At 33.0% G+C, this 23,408-nt stretch overlaps 1 pseudogene; it reads left to right on the forward strand.

Moving 5' to 3' along the window:
• Nucleotides 1-2,879: 2,879 nt before the first annotated feature.
• The window catches only part of LOC115987269, a 39,224-nt pseudogene continuing 18,695 nt past the window's right edge, over nucleotides 2,880-23,408 (forward strand).

The following is a 23,408-nucleotide window of genomic DNA, read 5'->3' on the forward strand; positions in this document are numbered from 1 at the left end:
AATCATCCTTAAGTAATTTTAACCATTTATTTATTGTTAAAAAATATAAAAATAATATAATATCTTATATTTCTGGTTAAGGTTAATTAGATGAATATGTTACATACAAAAAATTTGTACTGTAAAATTCTTGAGTAGGAACCATTTTTTTCTTAGTTAGTACTCACGTGCACTTGCAAAGTTGCAAGGCACAATGATGCCATTTTCTCATCCTCAAAAGCCTTGCTTCCATAACTCCTTACCTATTTTGTAATCTTTGCATGTAATATCTATCTACATGTGAGTCAGGTGAGATTCACACATTGTGAGAGAGACGCTATCTATGAAGCACGGGTGCATTTCGGGACTTGGGTGTGGGTGCGGGACTCGGCAATTTTTGAAAAAGTAAGGTGCGGGTGCGGCGGGACTCAGCGATTAAAAAATTATTAAAAATATTTTTATTTTTATTTTCTATATATTTTTACTATTAAAATATTCTTAAAAAACACATTACTATGCCTTGATTCACAAAACAAAGAAAGCAAGAAAGCAAGAAACACATTACTATGCCTCTGAGAATTAATAGCATAACATGGTGCTTCATGCACATAATAAACCTGCTTGGTGGATGATTTTGCCTAGGTAGGATTTTTTTTTTTATAAAGAATAAATAGTAAATTGGTATTTGAGTAAGATTGTGACTCTTGAGATTAATATATTTGTTCGTACAAATATGTACATGCGTGCCTATACAATTTTTTTCCTCTCCAACAAACATAAGATTGAGTGTATAAGGGGATGTTGCAATTGTTACATAAAATAATAGATTCCTTAAAACACCCATTAAAGCACCATCCACAACTCAAGTACAAAACCAAACCCTACAAAACCCCATACCCATTAACTTAACACATAGCCTCCCTCCTTAGCCTGCCAAATCGAGAAAATTTATCATGGACGCCACTGCAGAAGAACCAGCTGCCATTATTATCCAACAATAGCTGTTGTGATTCAAAATCAACCATTGCTTTCACCAATATTATTGTTTTGACTTTATACATTGACAACAACAACCCATGTTACATTCTTATTAGCTCCTACCTAAATTACTTTACTATTCACATGGAGTAGAAGAAGAAACACTTTCAATTCCAAACCCTACACCGATATACCCCACAACACAACTAACCAATCTACATACTAATGGTCAACAAACCCACACCCACCTGCCTGGCTAGTCACCCATTTCTCTACTATGTTGTTCCCCACTTCCCCTTTTCTTGTTTACCCCAAATTCGTTTACAAATTTTGAACTTGGTTCTTTAATCTAATGGTTAAATATAATTAGAACAACACATAAAAAACTGTACTTAAATTTTTTTCTAATTCAAATAATTTTAGTCTTTAATTTTTTTTATAACAAATTTGGGGTACACAAGAAAAAGGGTAAAATTTAATTTAACGGTGAATTTATTAAAATAAACACACATAAATACATATATATGAGTTACGATTAAGTTATACATTTTTTTTTTTTTTTGAGAAATGAAGTACCTGTTTGTGTTATTATAGTACTTCATAGTTTTTTATTAAATGATTATTTTGACAAATCAACCATTGGATTACATATTAATTTTATACTCTCCATTACTTACAAAATATGAAAATGATCAGAGAGTAATAATTATCTCAACATAATTTTTGTTAAAATTTCAACTATTTTCTAATTTTAAAATTATAGTTAGAATATAAATTTACAGATCAAATAGTAAATAACATTTGATTAATTTAATATTTAGTATGCATATATTAAGAATAAAGAGAATACATAACCCAATGACAAAATTCTCAAAAAATTAATTTTATAAAAAGTTATGATATTGTTTAACATAGAAAAGTTCCACGAGCTTCCAATTTAAAGTGGTGCAGTTTATCTCAACATTAAAGTCACAAAACCTCCAACTAATTTGTTTGAAGTAATTATGTTTCTGATACTTGAAAACTGAACTTTCAATAAGTAAAAGTGGAACAATAAGTGTGCGTTTGGCTCCTGCGTAAAAAATTATCTTATTTTACTATTCAGTTTATTTTTGTTATTATTCATAGGTCCCACTGTATTTTTTGGTACTATTTATGGGTCCCACTGTACTATTTCAGCTAACTTTTACTTTCATGTACAACACTTTCAACAAAAAGTTTTCAGTTTCAATAAAATAAAAGGATCTCAAACAGACCCTAAGTCAATATGTCAGTGTCACAACTGTCACAACTATTAAGTGATGAGTTGTGAATGATAGAACTGTGTGAATCCACGTGAACCAACTATTAACAACTCGTAATATGGACAAATTGTGATAAAAATTGTGAAAGTTATTGTGGTATAGATATGCATTTTAAAATTAATAATCTTACTAGAGGACACTTTATAATGTCACTATTTAAGTAAAGAATAAATGATAACTTGTTAAGTAATAAATTATGACGGGTAGTATTGTGGAATCACATAAACCTACTATTAATAACATGCTGCATGATAAATTATGATAAAAATTGTGAAGACTGCTGTGATAAATAGACATAAATTTTGAAAGTGATAATCTCACTAGTGGACACTTCATGATGCCACGTTTAAGTAAGGAGTAAATGAGGTTCATAAAAAGGCGGTGAGAAGGTGGTTGCTGATCAATATCAAAAGATCAAAGATCGAGGTGAATAATAAGTATCCACATGTACATGTCACCACATACTTTAATTTGTATAGAAGTCCGGTTGGCTACGTGGCATGCATCAGATCCGTACTGACTTGGACAAGTAACTGTGAGCCAAAGTGGATCATGATGAAAGTAGTGTATATATTATATAACAGACATGGCATAAGGTTAATTGCACATATATGCATCAGCAAGAGAAAGTTCTATATTTGTATTTGTATTTGATAGTTTTCTATATGGCTACTAAACCAGGAATTCTCACAGACTGGCCATGGACGCCTCTTGGAAGATTCAAGGTGGTGTTCTTATATAAGCCAATGCTCTCTCTCTCTCTCTCTCTCTCTCTCTCTCACACACACACACACAATCTGTGACTTGAGTTTAGGTTGTAAATGCTTGTTTGTACAGTTTATTTTTTAATTTTTTGGATATTGTTTGAAAACATGCACTAAAATGTGGCATATGAAGAATGGGCCGTATAATGGTGAGGTTGGTAAGTGTTTGAAATAACTGTGCCGCAGGGTTAAACACCTTACTATTTCATCCATGCACGGTGGATGAGCAAATATTCTCTGGTATAGAACTATCTGCTACCAACCTATGAAAGCTAGGAAGACAATATTATATATATAAATATATATATATATATATATATATATAGGCACACACACCCGCACTCTTCCCTATTTTTAATTTGGGTTAAATTTTCTCTTTTTTATAATGATCTAGGCAGTTTCTCAATACAGCTTCTTAAGAGCAAAAGTTAGAAAATGGTTTCTTAAGGATGGTTGTAACTTTTGTAAGTTCAGTCTTTGTAACTTTTGTAATCTCCACAATTTTTGCCAGAACTGTCCTACGCTAACACACTGTGATTAGTTACATATATGTCACTTTTATATATATTCACAACTTTATTTTACTACTCATAATTTGTCACATATATAGTTATAACAAAAATTATGGTATTTTGTGTGATTATAGAGTTTTACTTCTAATAATTTTCTGTAATCGTCTTTCCATACTTTTTGGTGATGTTTTTGGGACTTGGCTTGAGTTTGACTTAGGTTTGGTGCTCTAATAAACTGGGCCATTAAAATAATGACACAAAAGTAAATAGTGTATCAGAGGATTCAATGATACCCATTAAAAGCGATGACACTAGACAAGACGGATTTAATGCAATCTGAATTCTTGTCATATTGTACTAAAGCTTTTAAGTTTAAAAATGTTTGTCTTACATTTTATGTGTGTGTTGGGGGTTGTATTCTGTTCGTTTGTTTGTTTGTTTAGACCCTTTAAAAAGCATATTAACTTAATTTAATGAATTAGTCATATATTTATTTTGATTAATTATGATATCTAGGTTAAACACATGCAAACATATCACTTGGTGTGGAAAGGTAAAGAAAATAGTAATATGATGACCCTGTGAAACCATTGAAACCAATCGTTTTAAAGTAAAAACTTAAGAAGGGTTTAACCTAACTATACTTAAGGTAAAGAAATCCACTATGATAGAATGGAAGATTACAATAGATTTAAATCCTAAATCTAGAGCTACCTCGTGTAGAACTTACTGATACGACCATGTGCAACTTCGACTCTACGGATTCTTCTATCTTGAATTTGCTAAACACAAACTCCTCGTTTGTGACTTTGAGATCTCACTCAAAAGTTTCAGATCATCAATAATTGTTGATCTTGTAGCAACAACTTTAGATCTACCGGTTCTAATGGTATGAGAATAATTTCCGATAGTGATTTTGAAAGGAGAAGACACGGTACATTTTAGATCTTGCAATGGCACCTTCAAATTCTTAAAAAAATGTTCCTTATGATTTCCTTTAAATACTATGTGAAATAGATTTGCAACCCAAATCACTTAATGGGCTTAATCAACTGTTGGGCCGAAATTAAATTCTGCAGAACCCGTGTCTTGATCGGTTGAACCTAGCATGTTTCGAAATCCTGAACCTGCAGTTTCCTTTTTCCTATATTCTAACTTGTAGCACCTTGAGTATTGTCTAATATATCTTATAGACTTTAAGATCTATATCTAGACAAGTTTATGTTCACGATTTGCCAATTGTTATAAACTTTTAGAACCAAACATGTTCAATAAGTATAACATTAAAAAATATGTATTTAATTGATTAGGACAGCCTCATGAATTACATGATATATTGATATGATATAAATAGGTCTTTTTAAATAGTCTTTCTAAGTGGGCATATAAGTTTATCAAAAAAAAGAAAGTAGGCATATAAACATTTTTGCCTTGTATTATTATTATTGTTGTTGTTGTTGTTAATCCAAACTTTTGGTTAATTTCCGCTTTAGCCAAATCTTTGTTGTTTAACGTGCTTTTTTTTTTTTTTTTAAAGTACGTGATCCTAGCTCCTTGGGCCATTCATAGCACCTACTCATTCATAGTTAAGGATAAGAGTGAAAGGTCCCTTTCACTCTTCCTCATATTTCCATTTCTACTATGGAGGATGCTTCACAACCAAATATGGATTAGTCTCTCTCGTTACTGGACTGCCAAAGGCAAGAACTCGATCGTTGACAAGAGTATCGAGTTTGAGCAAGTTGACAGAGAAAGCAATTGGTCAGTAATTATAAATTAATACAGACATATACATACACACATACATGCATATACACAAACACACTTGTATACGTAGAAATTATAATTATCTTAATTATAAATTTGGTGTGTTTTATTTATTTATTTTTTCCTTACAAATATATTTGGCTATTTGGTTAGGGATGACCAAATATTGTTAAGTGGAGCCTTGTTCTACCTAGTAAGTAAGACATTGACTCAGGCAGAGAACCTACCATTGTGGAGGACAGATGGAGTAATTATGACGATTCTTCTACATTCTGGTCCTGTAGAGTTTCTCTATTATTGGCTCCACAGAGCACTGCACCACCATTATCTTTACTCTCGCTACCATTCCCATCACCATTCTTCAATTGCCACAGAGCCTATAACTTGTAAGTTCTCTGTGTATAAAATATGGATCCGGTTAAGATATACATTAATCATATATTTTAAAGGATATTTATGAAAAATTAAAAAAGTTGTCAAAATAGTTAATTATTTTTTTATTTTGTTATAAAAAGTTTTTAAAAATGGTTTACTAATGTATATTGTAAAAGCATAAGTTAGTAAATAAAATATTTGTTTGCATTATTGGGCTAGTTACTCACTTTGTTGGTAAGTGAAAATATTTAATCTGATCTGTCTTATTCATTGGACTCACATTTACCAAGAAAATAGTAAATTATTATAAAAGGTAACTGTAAACATATTATTTAAACTGATAAAAATAAAACATATTATTTAAAAAGAGGATTGTCAGTTATGATCATTGCAATTGCAACCCAATTCAATTTTATATTTTCAGAGAGATAGAGAAAGTATTTTGGTGTGTTGTTATATGAGAGATTAGGGTCACTAATGTTAACAAGATATTAGTTTTCAAAAATGATAGTCTCAAGCTTTTATAGTAAATGGGTTGTGTGTCCGTTAAAATATTGTTTTATGTTAAATTTTTTGTTTTATGTCATATTTTTTACCAACTTTATAGGATGTAGAGATGGATTGAAGAACTAACTTTTTGAGTTTTACTTATCACTTTAACCGTATCTTCAACCTCTCTCATCAATTCATTTCAATTTTTTGTTAGTTGTACTCTACACTAACTCATCCTTAACTGTGCTCTTTAACATTTTTCATAATAAAATAAATCATTATGATGATTTAACACACTTACAACATTTTCAAAATGATTTGAAGTTTCATTTGGTTATATTTTTATTGGGCTAGTATTTTACTGGTCTAGGTTTTAAAACAATTTTTATTATAAAAACTTGGACCTTCTTATAATGAGAGGTAGGGTCTTTTAATTTGTAGTGGGGCCATGACATAAACTTGGGCTAATAACGTCGGTGTTTTTTAGTATTGAATACCACAATAGATTTATATTCGGACATCATATGTTCATATGAGTATGACTGAATGATTTTATGTTTCTTTTTTTTTTTTCTTCTTTTTTTTGCATGCAAATTATATTTTCGACTTAACTATGGTGTAGTTACAATTTCTCCCAAATTTCATAACTAAGCAATGTTTTCCCATGATTTATTAGTAATAAGCATTCTATATTAGGATTTTCGTTAAATTTAAAAATTAAACTGCTATCTAGCAGATTTAAAAAATTGTACTTAAACTTTTGTTTAATAAATAAGAGAAAAATTAACAAATGCCTTAAAAGTATTGGTTTATAGAATATTTTTAGAAATTTTTTATGGAAAAAAGAAAAAAAAATAATTGATTTTTTTTTTATAGTCCTATAAAAGTTAATAAATACTCTAAGACCACCCATTAACTTTGTTAAAAATAAATAAATAAAAATAACAGATCTAATAAATAATTAATTAGATGGCACCTCTCTATATAACACTTGGCCTAATAAGTTTAGATTAGCTGTGGCCCCAAGCCTAATCTGCCGCAGCTTAAACTGTAGGACTATCGATATATAATACATTATTACATGCACTTTGATATTAAAGTATGCATCTATAAGTACCACTCGGTGTGGTACCCAGTGATTAGGATCTTAATTGGTATGTGTCATTAATCATGAATTGAAAAAATCCTAAAACATTGACATGATTAAAGATTATTGTTTAGGTTGAGTTTAAGGTCAACCTATATATAACTCAATCACGTGAGGGAGCCAGTGGTCCCTTACCATTAATATAAGTCTCGTAATCATTGACTTTTTTGTTATGAAAACTCACAATAATTGCAAATTGAATGCCATGACTAATCAACTCCTAATTATCTGTTTTATTTTGATGAATATATAAATATATATATATATATATATATATATTTTATGCTTGCTTGTGTGGCTTAGTAATACTAATACCAATCAACCTTCTTTTATTTTATTTTATTTTTACAAATCCATTTGTTTAGGTAGAACTAGATGCAATCATGCAACGACATAAAAATCTTAAAATTCCAAACTGTTTACTTTGGGTCTCCATCTCAAACCGCAGATGACAAAAATGTCAAATACATATGGTCATTTGATTTTCAATTTTTGATGGATCAGTAAGTATAATTATTTAACAAAAAAAAAAAAACCCCAACCTTACAATTCTGCATAACAATTAACAAATCCCTATGTAGTATTGGTAAAGGAAGTTTGGCTGGGGAATTAGAAATTCCTATGGTTGAAGACTTAGAAATTAATGTGAAGTCACATCAATTTTGGAAATTTTATTATCAACAATACTATTATTTATACTTTTAATAATTGGAATAGTATTTTCGGAGTTCACATTTCAAGGCTTACTACCCTCTTCCATGTGATAACCAGATGAAGCAATATTCAAAGTTAAAGCTTTAACAACATTAGGATCATCCAAAGCAAGAGTAAGATCAGGATAACAGTTAAAATAAACAGGACCATCATACATAGAAGCAGTGATCATACCAAGAATGCTATCTTTAAAAACCTTAAATCTAGCATCTCTTAAACACATGAGAACAGAAGCATTAATACCCTTTCGGGTAAGTGGTTTAATAGCAACTTGAACCATACCAATATGCAAATAACTGAATTTTTTAGCAGCAAGGAAGTCATTAATATTCTTTTTAGTGAACAAACAGCATTTTTCATGAACTTTTGAAATAGAGAAAATTTGTTCAACAGTTCTAGCTTTGTAAGCAGAATGAAAAGTACTTTCAACAAAACTAGTCTTATAAACAGTTTTAGTATCAACTTTAGGAATAGTCCATTTACGAAAATCAGGGATCACCTCATTATCATCAATAGTGTGATCTTCTTCATTTACAATATTAGGAGGACAACTAGTCCTGGAGCTGATAGAGGAGTTGGATCTCCACAACTTATCCATACTAACCTAGGTTCAACACTCAGTTATCATGTTTTTCTCACAACCGTTGCATTTCGTAACACATACCCTAACCAACCTCATACCTCTCATGCCCTACACGCCCTCTCTTGGCTCAAACGGGCCTTACAGCTAGGTCCTAGGAATTCACTTTACGACTAGGGTGGCGCCAACGACGGTAAGAAGGGAACACAACAACGGAATATCAAGCGTTCGGGTAGACACGGACAAGGAGACAAAGAACACAACCACACTACCACCGGCCAGAAAAGAGTGGCTCTGATACCATAAAGGGAGAAGGTGACACGCTGCTGAAGAGTGTGAGTGGAAGCACAGTAATATTGTAAATGGAAATAATGTACGTAAGTTGAAAGTAAATAACTTGAATGTAAGAACAATAATAAGGCGGTAGAACCAGCCAAGCAGTATATATCAAAATAATTCAAAGTAAATAAGAACAATAGTTCAAAATAAATGAAAGCAATTTAGAACCATCCGGTATGGCGGTAATCCGTCCAAGGTGGTGGTAGCAATAAGTAAAGTAATGAACATAGAACTGAAAATACTTCTTATTGAAAGTAGGATAAACACTTACAGTAGTAGTAGTGAATACAAGACCTCAACAGTTACAGATTAACAGTTACAAAGCTTGAACTAGTCCTAGTTACAAGGTTTGTAGGATTACAAGGCTTGTAGTGAACAAAGGTGAACAAGGTAGTAGTAGAACAATAGTAGTAGTGGAAGCAAGTGGGTTCTCTCTCTAAGAAGGCTAGTTCTAAGGGAAGAGAAATCAGAAGTAGAACTTGACTTGAGAAAAGCCCTTCAGGGACATCCCCCCTTTAATAGGCAATATTTTTGAGTAAACAGTACTTGTGAATAGTGAAAGTTAACAGTGAAAAGTAAAAGTTAACAGTAATGATTTTGCTGAAAGCGATCTTGGTGTGACAGAAAGTCACGGGAAACATGGAGAATCATCTTTTCAGAACATTATCATCAGTGGTGGAAATCAATAGTAGAATTTGACCAGAAAGTAATCATTGCAACATTTTTGGCCATTATGCAGGCCAGACAAATAGGGGAATCAAGCTGTCAATCAATCTTTTGCTAAGTCTTCAGCGTCTTCGTCATCATGACCAAACCACTCCTGATTGTAAGGGTAGTAAGGGTCTTTTGAAACAGAAGCTTGAGAGGATCGCTCATCATCTGAATCAGCAGCTTCGCCTTCTTTAACCATTTTAGTGAGCAGGGCATATAAAGCATCAGGGTCTTTGCGGATTGCATCCAAAGGAGAACTCTTCTTCTTAGTCTTTGCAGGTGGCTTAACACTTTTAGCGGATGAGGAAGCATGTGCGTCAACTACAGCTTTTTGCATAGGAGTAGTGATTCGTAATGGGGAAACACTTGGGGAAGGGAAATCTCTGGCAACATTGGAAATGATGGATTGGGTGTGGGCAAACTTATCCCACCATTTAACATAACAACAGCGAGTGAGAACATCACCATCTTTAACATACTGCCATTTTAGAATCCAAGGAACCTTGTATTTTTTAGTGAAATGAAGCAGGGGAGTGAACTTAGCTCCATGATCATCAGTCCTGAACCTTAATGTAAAATTTTGGAAAGAATCCTTCAATGGCACAGGGAATAGTTCAATAATTGTACCAAATTGGGTCCACCAACGGATGAACCAGAGAGGGAGTTCAGAATCAAATTCTTTATCAAAATTAATAAACCATGAATGAGACATATTTTCATTTTGGTGGAGCATGAATCTGAACCAGGCAGTAACATAATCATGATATGAATAGGGAACGGAGAAATTTGGCAATCTTCTTGTGGCGGCAGGGTTGGAGCCCCACATTTCTTCTGAAATAATATTTTTAATATAAGCACTGTGATAAATAATCCGATTATTATTAGCCTTATCAGTTATGGCTTTGATAACAATTGAATTCTCATGTCGAAGCAATTCAGAATAATATTGGACAGTCTTTTGGCTGTGTTCCGGAATCCAGTGAAAATTTGGAGGAAAATAACTGGTAGCAAGCCTAAAAGGGTTAGTGATGGAGGCCCTATTTGGCTCTACGGAGAACAGGTTTTGGATATATTGTTTTCTAATGTACTGGGAAGTATTGGAAGCATTAGGGTAAATAGTTTTAACAGGTTGGTGAACAGTGGTTAGAGCATAAGGATCATATTGTGAAGCTAAAACAGAAGAATAATTAGGTTTGGGAATGGTACCTAGGGGAGTAAAACGGTTAACAATATCCAAGGAGGAAACAGGTTCTTTTTTAACAATTGGATTAGTAGTGGTAAGTGTCTTGTCATTCGACCTTCTACTTGCCATTGGGACACTGCAGAAATTCACGGGTAAGGAAATCAGGGATAGCATTTTGAGATCCTTTAATATATTCAATATCAAAATCAAAAACACTCAAAATAGCTTGCCATCTGGCAAAAATATGTTTTGAAGCAATATTTTCAACATCTTTTTCAATAACATATTTAGCACTTTTGCAATCAATACGTAACAGAAACCTTTGGTTTAACAAATCACTTTGAAATTTTGAAATACATAGTACTATAGATAAAATTTCCTTTTTAATAGTACTATAATTTAACTGTGCATTATTCCAAATACCAGAATAAAAACGAACAATTTGTTCAGGTGACTCAGGAGAAACTCTTTGTTTTAGAATACCACCATAACCAACGTCAGAGGCATCGGTTTCAACAATTTTGAAGGCACCAACAGTAGGAATACCAAGACAAGGCAATGTCTTAACATGAGATTTGATTTGTTTAACAAGAGAAGTATGAACATCAGACCAAGGAGGAGGATTACTTTTTAACCGATCAAACAAAGGTTTGCATTGTTTCCTCATATCCTTGTAAAAATCCGCAACATAGTTTAATGACCCAAGAAATCTTTGGAGCTGTGTTTTGTCAATGATAACATCAGGAAATTTATCAGCAAATTGGATGGCTCTATCTATAGGACGAATTTGTCCTTCAGAGATATCATAGCCAAGAAAACGAACTTTGGTTTGGAATAGTTTAACCTTCTTGGCTGAAACAACAAGACCGTTTCTTTTAATAGTGTCTAGAAACGAATTCAAATGTTTCCAGTGTTCGTCAATGGAGCTAGAGTAAACAAGAACATCATCGATATAAACAATGGTGAAATGACTGAAGGAGTTAAAGATATCATTCATGATATTTTGAAACTCACTTGGGGCATTTTTAAGACCAAATGGCATAACATTCCACTCATAATGTCCAAAAGGAGTGGTGAAAGCAGTCTTGTACCTATCATTCTCATTAATCTGAATTTGCCAAAACCCAGATTTCATATCAAACTTGGAGAATACAACAGCTTCATTCAGCCTATGGACAAGGTCATTCTTGTTGGGAATGGGATACCGAATCCATTCTAAAACTTTATTCAAGGGTTTGTAGTTAATGACTAATCTTGGGGTTCCTCTCTCAATCTCAGCATTCTTTTGGACATAAAAGGCTGAACAAGACCAGGGAGACTTGCTATTCCTAATCAACTTTTTCTGCAACAAATCCTGGATTTCTTTTTTGCAAAATTCAACAGTTTCAACATTCATTTGGATAGGACGAGCTTTAGTGGGAATATTTTTCTCATCAAAATCTTTGACATATGGCAAATCAACAATATGTTTCTTCCTATGCCAGAAAGCATTAGGAACATCAGAGCAAACATCATCAATCAACATTTTTTGAAAATTATCAATTTTGGATTGTAACAATTTATCAGAAATTTGTTCGGCAATTTTCTTGTATCTAACTTCTTGCTGAAGAAATTGAAGATGTTTAATTTTAGCATGAATCATGTTTGAAGCAGTATTAGTATCAATGTTAAATTTCGAAGCAAATTTGAACTTTACTTTTTGTCCAAAAGGATCAGTAGTAATTCCATCATGTTCAACAAGAAAAGGATATAAAGCATTTATAAAAGGCAAACCAAGAATCACTTTATCAGTCATATTTTTAACAAGAACAGAAGGAATCTTGAAACAAACATTAGCATGGCATACATGAGCATTATTCAATTCATACTTTATTTTCATCTGAGAACCATTAGCAGAAACCAATCTTTCAGTAGATTTTTCAAAGTATTTTGAAGGAATCAGTCCTTCTTGGATACAGTTCATATCCGCCCCTGAATCTATCATAGCAATAACAGTGAAATGATAATCAGGAGAAACAACAATTTTAACTTTTGTAAACCATTTTGGAAGAATTATTTTATTAACAAGAGCAAGTTGAGAAATAGTGACATCATCAGGAATACCTTTACTAGAAAGAAGAGCTTGTTGACAGGATTCATCTCCATCTTTATGCTCAAGTCCTTGTTTAAGATTATCTTTAAAATCATGTTTTAATTCACTTATCTCTTGTTTAACAATATTAATTTCATGTTGTAAATCATTAACAGTTAGTTCTTTAGATTTCTTTTTATTAAATTTTTCCAAAGTTTTATCCTCTTTACCCTTGGTGAGAACATTGGTTTTAAGAACATTGCAGCAAGAACTTCTACTACCAATTCTAATATCAGAAAAGCTATCAATATTTAGTATGTTGAATTTGTCTTTTAAATCACTAGGTTTTCTTTTACGATTTTTATTAAAATATCCAAATTTTCCACAGTTAATACGTCTCTTCTTAGCATAGAAATAATTAGGCTTAACAAAGTCATATCTGTATTTTAATTGGTGTTTTATCAATTTTTTATTATTACACCTATTGGTACTAAGTTTTTTAATAGTATTGAAAATATCTTCATAGGTTAAATTATCATAATCAATAGAATCATTTTTACCCACTAATCCTTGTTTTACCTTATGAGCAAAGATAGGAGGCAGACCGTCAATAAACTTTTCTTTCCAATAAAACTTAAGACAATCTTTTCGGAGCATCACTCTGGAAATAAAAACATCTTGATACCATCTGTATTCAGACATAGTTGGACAACGCAAATCATTTAAATAATCATGAGATGAAATATTGGATGGAGTTCCAACAAAGTGTTTGAGAATAGTATAGATCAAGGTATGGACAGCATTACAAACAATACTTTCATCAAAAATAGGCAAACATTCATCATTCTTTTTAACAGCATGTTTAATAGACTCTCTGGATTCTTCAGTGATATATGAATCCCACCATCCACGAAGAGCACCAGAAAAACCAGTAACAAGTAAGTTAACAATATCAGGTTCGTCAAAATTATGGTTATTTTGATAAGCAATACTAACCATAGACATGTGAATCATTTTAGCAACGATTTCCAGTTCAGACAAACCATCAATATTCCATTCATAAAGTTCATCAGCAGGAAAAGAAACAGAAGAAACAGTATCAGATTCTGTATTTTCTTCAGAAACAATTTCTTTTTTGGAAATAGTCTGAGCAGTTGGAGTACTTGTAGAAGTACTTTCAGTTTTAACTTTTAAATCAGAAAGCATTTTTTCAACAATTGCAAGAGTCTTGGACTGAGAAGTTTTAAACATAACTTTTTCTCTTTGACTGGGTAAATCAATCAAAGGTTTCTCAGTCTTAACAGAAACAGATTTTTCAAAAACAGGTTTTTCATAAACAGGTGTTTCAACAATTTTTTCTTCAATACGGTCAAGCTGTTGACCAATAATATGCAAAGTTTGATTAGTAAAATTGTTTTGTTCAATAAGGTTATCAATGAGAGTTTTATCAGTCTTAACAAAATTAGATTTCTTTATCACATTCAAATGTTGTTTTGAAACCTCATTATTTGGAACATAGTGGTTCTCAAGAAAATCAAAAAATAAAATATGTTTTTTCAATTGATTCATCATTTCCAACCATTTTCTTTTAACACGGTCTTTATCAGACTGAGCAAAATTATCTTGGAAATATTTTCTCTTGGTTTTGTTTGATGCAAGCATAAACTCATTGTACAAAGCATCCCAATCGATTTCAAAATCATCATTTAAAACAGTCAAAACTCTTAATTGATTTTGGTAAGCAGGAGGAGTTTCAATAGGAGAATCAAAATCAGATGGAGTAACAGAAACAGTATCTTCCTCATCTTCATTAGCAGTTTTACAAAATGGAGTGGAAGTTTCAGGTTTAGTTGAATAGTAAACAGAGCTAAATTGGGATTTATCACTTGAAATACCTTTTAGCTTTAAATCAGAGGATGTTTCCAAATTCTTTTGCAAAAATTCATTGATCTCGCGATCTCTTTTTGAAATACTTTCAGATCCAGCAAAGGAATGTCTTCCTTCGTTGATCCTCAAAGGTGGATTGTTTTGAAAACTTATTTTAACAGTACCATCAAGATATTGTTGAATATGGGTGAGATCAAGCTCATCAAAAATGGGTTTAGTAGGAGGAGTTTCTTGTTCTAACAACCAATCCTTAGGAAGTTTAACATCTTGCCATTGAATCATTTTTGGAACTTGGATTTTAGCATCAGGAGTTGAACATTGGATTAACATGGTTTTACCTGAAGGTTCTCTAGGCATTATAGCATAAGGATTCATTTGAGTACCCATTAATTTATAATAAATGCGATAAATCAGAGCAAAAGGCTTACTACCCTCTTCCATGTGATAACCAGATGAAGCAATATTCAAAGTTAAAGCTTTAACAATATTAGGATCATCCAAAGCAAGAGTAAGATCAGGATAACAGTTGAAATAAACAGGACCATCATACAAAGAAGCAGTGATCATACCAAGAATGCTATCTTTAAAAATCTTAAATCTAGCATCTCTTAAACACATGAGAACAGAAGCATTAATACCCTTTCGGGTAAGCGGTTTAATAGCAACTTGAACCATACCAATATGCAAATAATAGAATTTTTTAGCAGCAAGGAAGTCATTAATATTCTTTTTAGTGAACAAACAACATTTTTCATGAATTCTCGAAATAGAGAAAATTTGTTCAACAGTTCTAGCTTTATAAGCAGAATGAAAAGTACTTTCAACAAAACTAGTTTTATAAATAGTTTTAGTATCAACTTTAGGAATAGTCCATTTACGAAAATCAGGGATCAACTCATTATCATCAATAGTGTGATCTTCTTCATTTACAATATCAGGAGGACAACTAGTCCTGGAGCTGATAGAGGAGTTGGATCTCCACAACTTATCCATACTAACCTAGGTTTAACACTCAGTTATCATGTTTTTCTCACAACCGTTGCATTTCGTAACACATACCCTAACCAACCTCATACCTCTCATGCCCTACACGCCCTCTCTTGGCTCAAACGGGCCTTACAGCTAGGTCCTAGGAATTCACTTTACGACTAGGGTGGCGCCAACGACGGTAAGAAGGGAACACAACAACGGAATATCAAGCGTTCGGGTAGACACGGACAAGGAGACAAAGAACACAACCACACTACCACCGGCCAGAAAAGAGTGGCTCTGATACCATAAAGGGAGAAGGTGACACGCTGCTGAAGAGTGTGAGTGGAAGCACAGTAATATTGTAAATGGAAATAATGTACGTAAGTTGAAAGTAAATAACTTGAATGTAAGAACAATAATAAGGCGGTAGAACCAGCCAAGCAGTATATATCAAAATAATTCAAAGTAAATAAGAACAATAGTTCAAAATAAATGAAAGCAATTTAGAACCATCCGGTATGGCGGTAATCCGTCCAAGGTGGTGGTAGCAATAAGTAAAGTAATGAACATAGAACTGAAAATACTTCTTATTGAAAGTAGGATAAACACTTACAGTAGTAGTAGTGAATACAAGACCTCAACAGTTACAGATTAACAGTTACAAAGCTTGAACTAGTCCTAGTTACAAGGTTTGTAGGATTACAAGGCTTGTAGTGAACAAAGGTGAACAAGGTAGTAGTAGAACAATAGTAGTAGTGGAAGCAAGTGGGTTCTCTCTCTAAGAAGGCTAGTTCTAAGGGAAGAGAAATCAGAAGTAGAACTTGACTTGAGAAAAGCCCCCTAACATAAGGGACAACCCCCCTTAAATAGGCAAAATTCGGAGTGAACAGTGTCATGAATAGTAACGGATGAACAGTACCAGTGAATAGTGACAGATGAATAGTGACAGGTGAATAGTGACAGATGAATAGTAAAATTTGGAATATCTCCTCTTTTTTGACTCAATCTTGTGAGGAATTTTGTAGGATTTTGGGAATCCTCCGTAGTGCCCTATAAGTGTAGGAACAAGACTTCATCATTGGTGTCCTTTAGGGACAAAAGAAGCCAATAAGAAAAAGGCCAATAGTCATGCATTTTGTTGTCTTCACTTGAACATCCTTTGGAAGCATCATAATAGTGGAAAACCAGCTTCTAACAGTAGTAAATATTGGAGCATTGGCCATTGTGCAGGCTAGACAAATAAGAGAATCAAAATCTTCCGCAAAATCCGGAGTATTATGAACCAGTACCGGATTTTCCGCAACATATTTGTGAAGAGCAATATTTTATCTTGGCTGTTGTGCAAGCCAGACAAATAAAATAACACCAGTCTTGAAATAGTAGTGACCTCATCAATCAGTAGAAGGAGCATCAGAGGGATAACCATCAAAAGGATCAAAAGGACCTTGTGGAGAATCACATACATGCTCATGGTAAATAGCATACTTATTACAGAATCCACAATATAAAATTGGCTCAAACTTTGGGGTTTTTCCTGGGATAAGGAGACTGTTTAGATTAGGATGATCTTTTGTTTGTAGGTGAACAAAGGCATCAGCGTAGGGTTTGGGACCAAAAACAGCAATTCTACCTGTGCTTCCTATGAAATGATAATTTTTCCATAGATCATGAGCAACTTCGCGAATTTGATTATTAAAATAATTCCTCCACCATTTTGCAAGACCAGAAGGATCTTCAAAGGACAATTGAGAATTTCCTTCGAACCAAGGTCCTTGGTGAGTATAGCCATTGATGAGAATAAGATGCTTTGAAGGGTTAACATTCATCCAGTTATTTCTCTCCCATTTTGGTAGAGTGCTCCAGCATCTAATGGTAACAAAAGGTCTAGTGGAAGAGTTTTCAAACCCTTTAATAGCATCCTGAATGATCTGTGGAAGTTGGCTGGCTTGTTTATGACTTGTTAACTTTACAAATCTAACAAAGCCATATTCAAACATTTGGGAAAGCCAGCTAGAATTAGGATCATCATCATCATTATCATCTGAATCATCATCAGTGAAATATGAACCATCACTGAAATTAATAAGGAGACCGGGAAATGGATTTTTCTTTTCATACACTCTGAGACTGCTCCCAAAGTGATCTTCCCATTCAAGTTGAATAAAGACATTATCACCTTCGTCTATCTCATTAGGGTCAGGAATAGTAGCAGTAACAAGTTTTCTGAAATATTTGGACCATAGGTCAAAAGATCTAGACATAACCTTGCTATCCAGAATACGAGATTGTAAATCTGAAGGCAAGTTGGCAACAGCATTTCTTAGCATGGATTGGGTCTTAAGACTCAATCTAGCATAATCAGTGCCCATTATAATCGTTTTATCCATCGAATGGATTTCCTCTTTGCCAAAGAGTTGACTAATGTAGGTTTTGAGACGGCTCACAAGAGCCCCAGTTTTTGAAACAGGGTTATTATCTGGATCAAAGTCAATATTTGAAGCAAGGTCATTATTTGGAATAAGGTTACCATAATGGCTCATGTAAATCTCATTTTGAGCAGTAAGGTTAACAAGGTGGATTTCGAGGGCTCTAAGGGTTTTTTGGAAAACATTACTGTGGTTTTTGATAAAAGCAAACTGAAGGTTATCAAGAATGAATTTAATAGAATCTGGTAATTCTGAATAGTTTCCATTGTGGAATTGTAGATTTTTTGACAAAACTTCCTGTAAAGCAGTTAATATATCACCATTAGAGTATGTCACCTCTGCTGGGACATCTCCTTGAAGGGATGTTGATCCACTGGGTTTTACACCAGAAGATGCGCCTTCATGCATTTGAAAAGGACGTCCCGCTGGGAAGCCTTTGTTTTGGGAATAGTTCTGTATAGGAGCTTTTCCCTTGTTTTTCTTTTCCATAATAATCCACTTACTAGTGGTATAAATATGAATATTATTATTATCCCACTTATTAGTGGTATTTATCCACGCATCATCGTCCGATTTCTGCAAAGAAGCATTAATATCATTAGGATAATGGATAGTTTTTAGCATTTTGGTGTTATGAGAATTACCTCTAAAATCATCAGAATTCATTATTAGTTCTTGAACAAGTTCATTCATGGGAGAGTCTTTCTTATAAGACAGATTATCAATATCAATTTCAAACTTTGAAGCAAATTTGAATTTTACTTTCTGTCCAAATGGATTAGTAGTAATTCCATCATGTTCAACAAGAAAGGGATACAAAGTGTTAATAAATGGCAGACCAAGAATCACTTTATCAGTCATATTTTTGACAAGAACAGAAGGAATCTTGAAACAAACATTATCATGGCACACCTGAGCATTATTCAATTCATACTTAATTTTCATTTGAGAACCATTAGCAGAAACCAATCTTTCAGTAGATTTCTCAAAATATTTTGAGGGGATTAATCCTTCTTGGATACAGTTCATATCTGCACCAGAATCAATCATAGCAATAACAGTGAAATGATAATCAGGAGAAATAACAATTTTAACTTTTGTAAACCATTTTGGAGGAAATAATTTATTAACAAAAGCAAGTTGGGGATCAGTAAAAGTATCAGGAGTACCTTTATCAGAAAGAAGAACTTGTTGACTGGATTCATCTCCATCACTGTGCTCATTTTGTTCCTTACTGGATTTAAGATCTTTATCAAGTTTTAACATTGTCAATTCTTGTTTGAGATTATTGTTATCATTTTTCATGCTTTTAAATTCATATTTTAATTCAATTATCTCTTGTTTAACAATATGAATTTCATTATGGAGATCATTAACAGTTAATTCTTTAAATTTCTTTTTATTAAATCTTTCCAAAGTTTCTTCAAAACTGATAGTAGATTTTGGTTTCTTACCAGTTTCATTTCTTATCAAATTTTTCTTAAACCTATCTAAATATTCTTTCTGGAGTTCAGGGTTTTGAATTTGGTTTATTAGTTGAATTATTAATTTTTCATCTTCTTCACTTTTGGTGAGAGCATTAATAACATTGCAACAAGAATCTCTACAACCAATTTTAATATTAGGAGAATCAGAAGAATCATCAGCAGAGTGATAGCAAGAATCAGATGAAGAAGAGAAATCATCTTCCAAAGAATCAGACGAGTTGTTTGATTCAAGGATTCTGAATAAATCTTCTTGCGCATTATCATCAATGTTTAACATGTTGAACTTGTTTTTCAGTTTACCAGGCTTTTCTTTACAGTCTTTACTAAAGTGTCCAGGTTTACCACAATTAAAACATTTACCTTTATTTGGTCTCTGTTTAACATGTTTTTTAGAAACCTTTTTCTTTTTAGCATAGAAATCATTGGGTTTAACAAAGTTATTCTTGTATTTTTTATAGCTTTTATCATGTTTTTTACCTTTTTGTTTAGAAGGAGCAATAGGAGGCAAACCATATTGTTCACAGAAATTTCCCATTTCATATTTAGCTTTTCTTTTATTCTTTAATTGGTGTTTTAACAATTTTTCATCATTGCACATATTAATACCAAGTTTTTTAATAGTACTGAAAATATCACCATAAGTTAAATTATCATAATCAATAGAATCATTTTTACCCATTAGTTCTTGTTTTACCTTATGAGCAAAGATAGGAGGCAGACCGTCAATAAACTTTTCTTTCCAATAAGGCTTATGGCAATCTTTCCGGAGCATCACCCTGGAAGTAAAAACATCTTGATACCATCTGTAATCAGACATAGTTGGACAACTCAGATTATTCAGATAATCAGAAACTCGGGACGAAATATTGGATGGAGTACCAACAAAATGTTTGAGAATAGTATAGATCAAGGTATTGACACCATCAGGAATACCACGACCAATACTTTCATCAAAAATAGGCAAACCTTCCTCATTCTTTTTAACAGCATGTTTAATAGACTCTTTGGATTCTTCAGTGATGTATGAATCCCACCATCCACGAAGAGTACCAGAAAACCCAGTAAGAAGCAAGTTAACAATTTCAGGTTGATCAAGATCATGGTTGTTTTGATAAGCAATACCAACCATAGACATGTGACTCATTTTATTAATGATTTCCTGTTCAGACAAACCATCAATATTCCATTCATAGAGCTTATCAGCAGAGACAGAAAATTGTGTTTGAAAAGATCTCTCTTCAAACTGCATATCAGGAGGAGTAGGTTTTGGATACCAATTTTTTGTAAAAGACATGGGTTTGGAGTTTCCAACAAATCTTTTAATTTCTGGGAAATCATCATCAAAGATTCTTTTTGCAGGAGCAGAAGAAACAGAAGAAACAGTATCAGAATCTGTATTTTCTTCAAAAACAATTTCTTTTTTGGAAATAGTTCGATTAATTGGAGTACTTGTAGAAGTAGAAGTGCTAGTACCCTCAGTTTTAATCTTTAAATTAGAAAGCATTTTGTCAACAATTTCAAGAGTCTTGGACTGAGAAGTTTTAAACATAACTTTTTCTCTTTGACTGGGTAAATCAATCAAAGGTTTCTCAGTTTTAACAGGAACAGATTTTTCAGAAACAGGAACAGATTTTTCACCAAATTTTTCTTCAATACGGTCAAGTTGTTGACCAATAATATGCAAAGATTGATTAGTGAAATTGTTTTGTTCAATAAGGCTAACAATAGGAGTTTGATCATCAGCAATTTTGAAAGGAGAGGCCTTCACTTCCTCTTTTGTCACTTCATCTTTCTTGGTAGTTATTAAAATGGAATCAAGAGGAGGATGACTAGATCTAATAATAGTTTTATCAATCTTAACAAAATTTGATTTCTTTATCACATTTAGATGTTGTTTTGAAACCTCATTATTTGGAACATAGTGGTTTTCAAGAAAATCAAAAAACAAAATATGTTTTTTCAATTGATTCATCATTTCCAACCATTTTCTCTTAACACGGTCTTTATCAGACTGAGCAAAATTATCTTGGAAATATTTTCTCTTAGTTTTGTTTGATGCAAGCATAAACTCATTGTACAAAGAATCCCAATCAATTTCAAAATCATCATTTAAAAAGGTCAAAACTCTTAATTGATTTTGGTAAACAGGAGGAGTTTCAATAGGAGAATCAAAATCAGATGGAGTAACAGAAACAGTGTCTTCCTCATCTTCATTAGCAGTTTTACCAAATGGAGTGGAAGTTCCAGGTTTAGTTGAGTAGTAAACAGAGCTAAATTGGGATTTATCACTTGAAATACCTTTTAGCTTTAAATCAGAGGATGTTTCCAAATTCTTTTGCAAAAATTCATTGATCTCGCGATCTCTTTTTGAAATACTTTCAGATCCAGCAAAGGAATGTCTTCCTTCGTTGATCCTCAAAGGTGGATTGTTTTGAAAACTTATTTTAACAGTACCATCAAGATATTGTTGAATATGGGTGAGATCAAGCTCATCAAAAATGGGTTTAGTAGGAGGAGTTTCTTGTTCTAACAACCAATCCTTAGGAAGTTTAACATCTTGCCATTGAATCATTTTTGGAACTTGGATTTTAGCATCAGGAGTTGAACATTGGATTAACATGGTTTTACCTGAAGGTTCTCTAGGCATTATAGCATAAGGATTCATTTGAGTACCCATTAATTTATAATAAATGCGATAAATCAGAGCAAAAGGCTTACTACCCTCTTCCATGTGATAACCAGATGAAGCAATATTCAAAGTTAAAGCTTTAACAACATTAGGATCATCCAAAGCAAGAGTAAGATCAGGATAACAGTTAAAATAAACAGGACCATCATACATAGAAGCAGTGATCATACCAAGAATGCTATCTTTAAAAACCTTAAATCTAGCATCTCTTAAACACATGAGAACAGAAGCATTAATACCCTTTCGGGTAAGTGGTTTAATAGCAACTTGAACCATACCAATATGCAAATAACTGAATTTTTTAGCAGCAAGGAAGTATTAATTTTTGTGTGAACAACAGCATTTTTATGAACTTTTGAATAGAGAAATTTGTTCAACAAGTTCTGCTTTGTAGCAGATGAAAGTACTTTCACAAAACTATCTTATAAACAGTTTTTATCACTTTGGAATAGTCATTACGAAATCAGGATCACCTCATTATCTCAATAGTTGATCTTCTTCATTACCAATATTAGGAGGACAACTAGTCCTGGAGCTGATAGAGGAGTTGGATCTCCACAACTTATCCATACTAACCTAGGTTCAACACTCAGTTATCATGTTTTTCTCACAACCGTTGCATTTCGTAACACATACCCTAACCAACCTCATACCTCTCATGCCCTACACGCCCTCTCTTGGCTCAAACGGGCCTTACAGCTAGGTCCTAGGAATTCACTTTACGACTAGGGTGGCGCCAACGACGGTAAGAAGGGAACACAACAACGGAATATCAAGCGTTCGGGTAGACACGGACAAGGAGACAAAGAACACAACCACACTACCACCGGCCAGAAAAGAGTGGCTCTGATACCATAAAGGGAGAAGGTGACACGCTGCTGAAGAGTGTGAGTGGAAGCACAGTAATATTGTAAATGGAAATAATGTACGTAAGTTGAAAGTAAATAACTTGAAAATGAATAACTTGAATGTAAGAACAATAATAAGGCGGTAGAACCAGCCAAGCAGTATATATCAAAATAATTCAAAGT

The sequence above is a fragment of the Quercus lobata genome, chromosome 4 (genome assembly GCF_001633185.2).
Source record: "Quercus lobata isolate SW786 chromosome 4, ValleyOak3.0 Primary Assembly, whole genome shotgun sequence".
NCBI classification, from domain to species: Eukaryota; Viridiplantae; Streptophyta; class Magnoliopsida; order Fagales; family Fagaceae; genus Quercus; species Quercus lobata.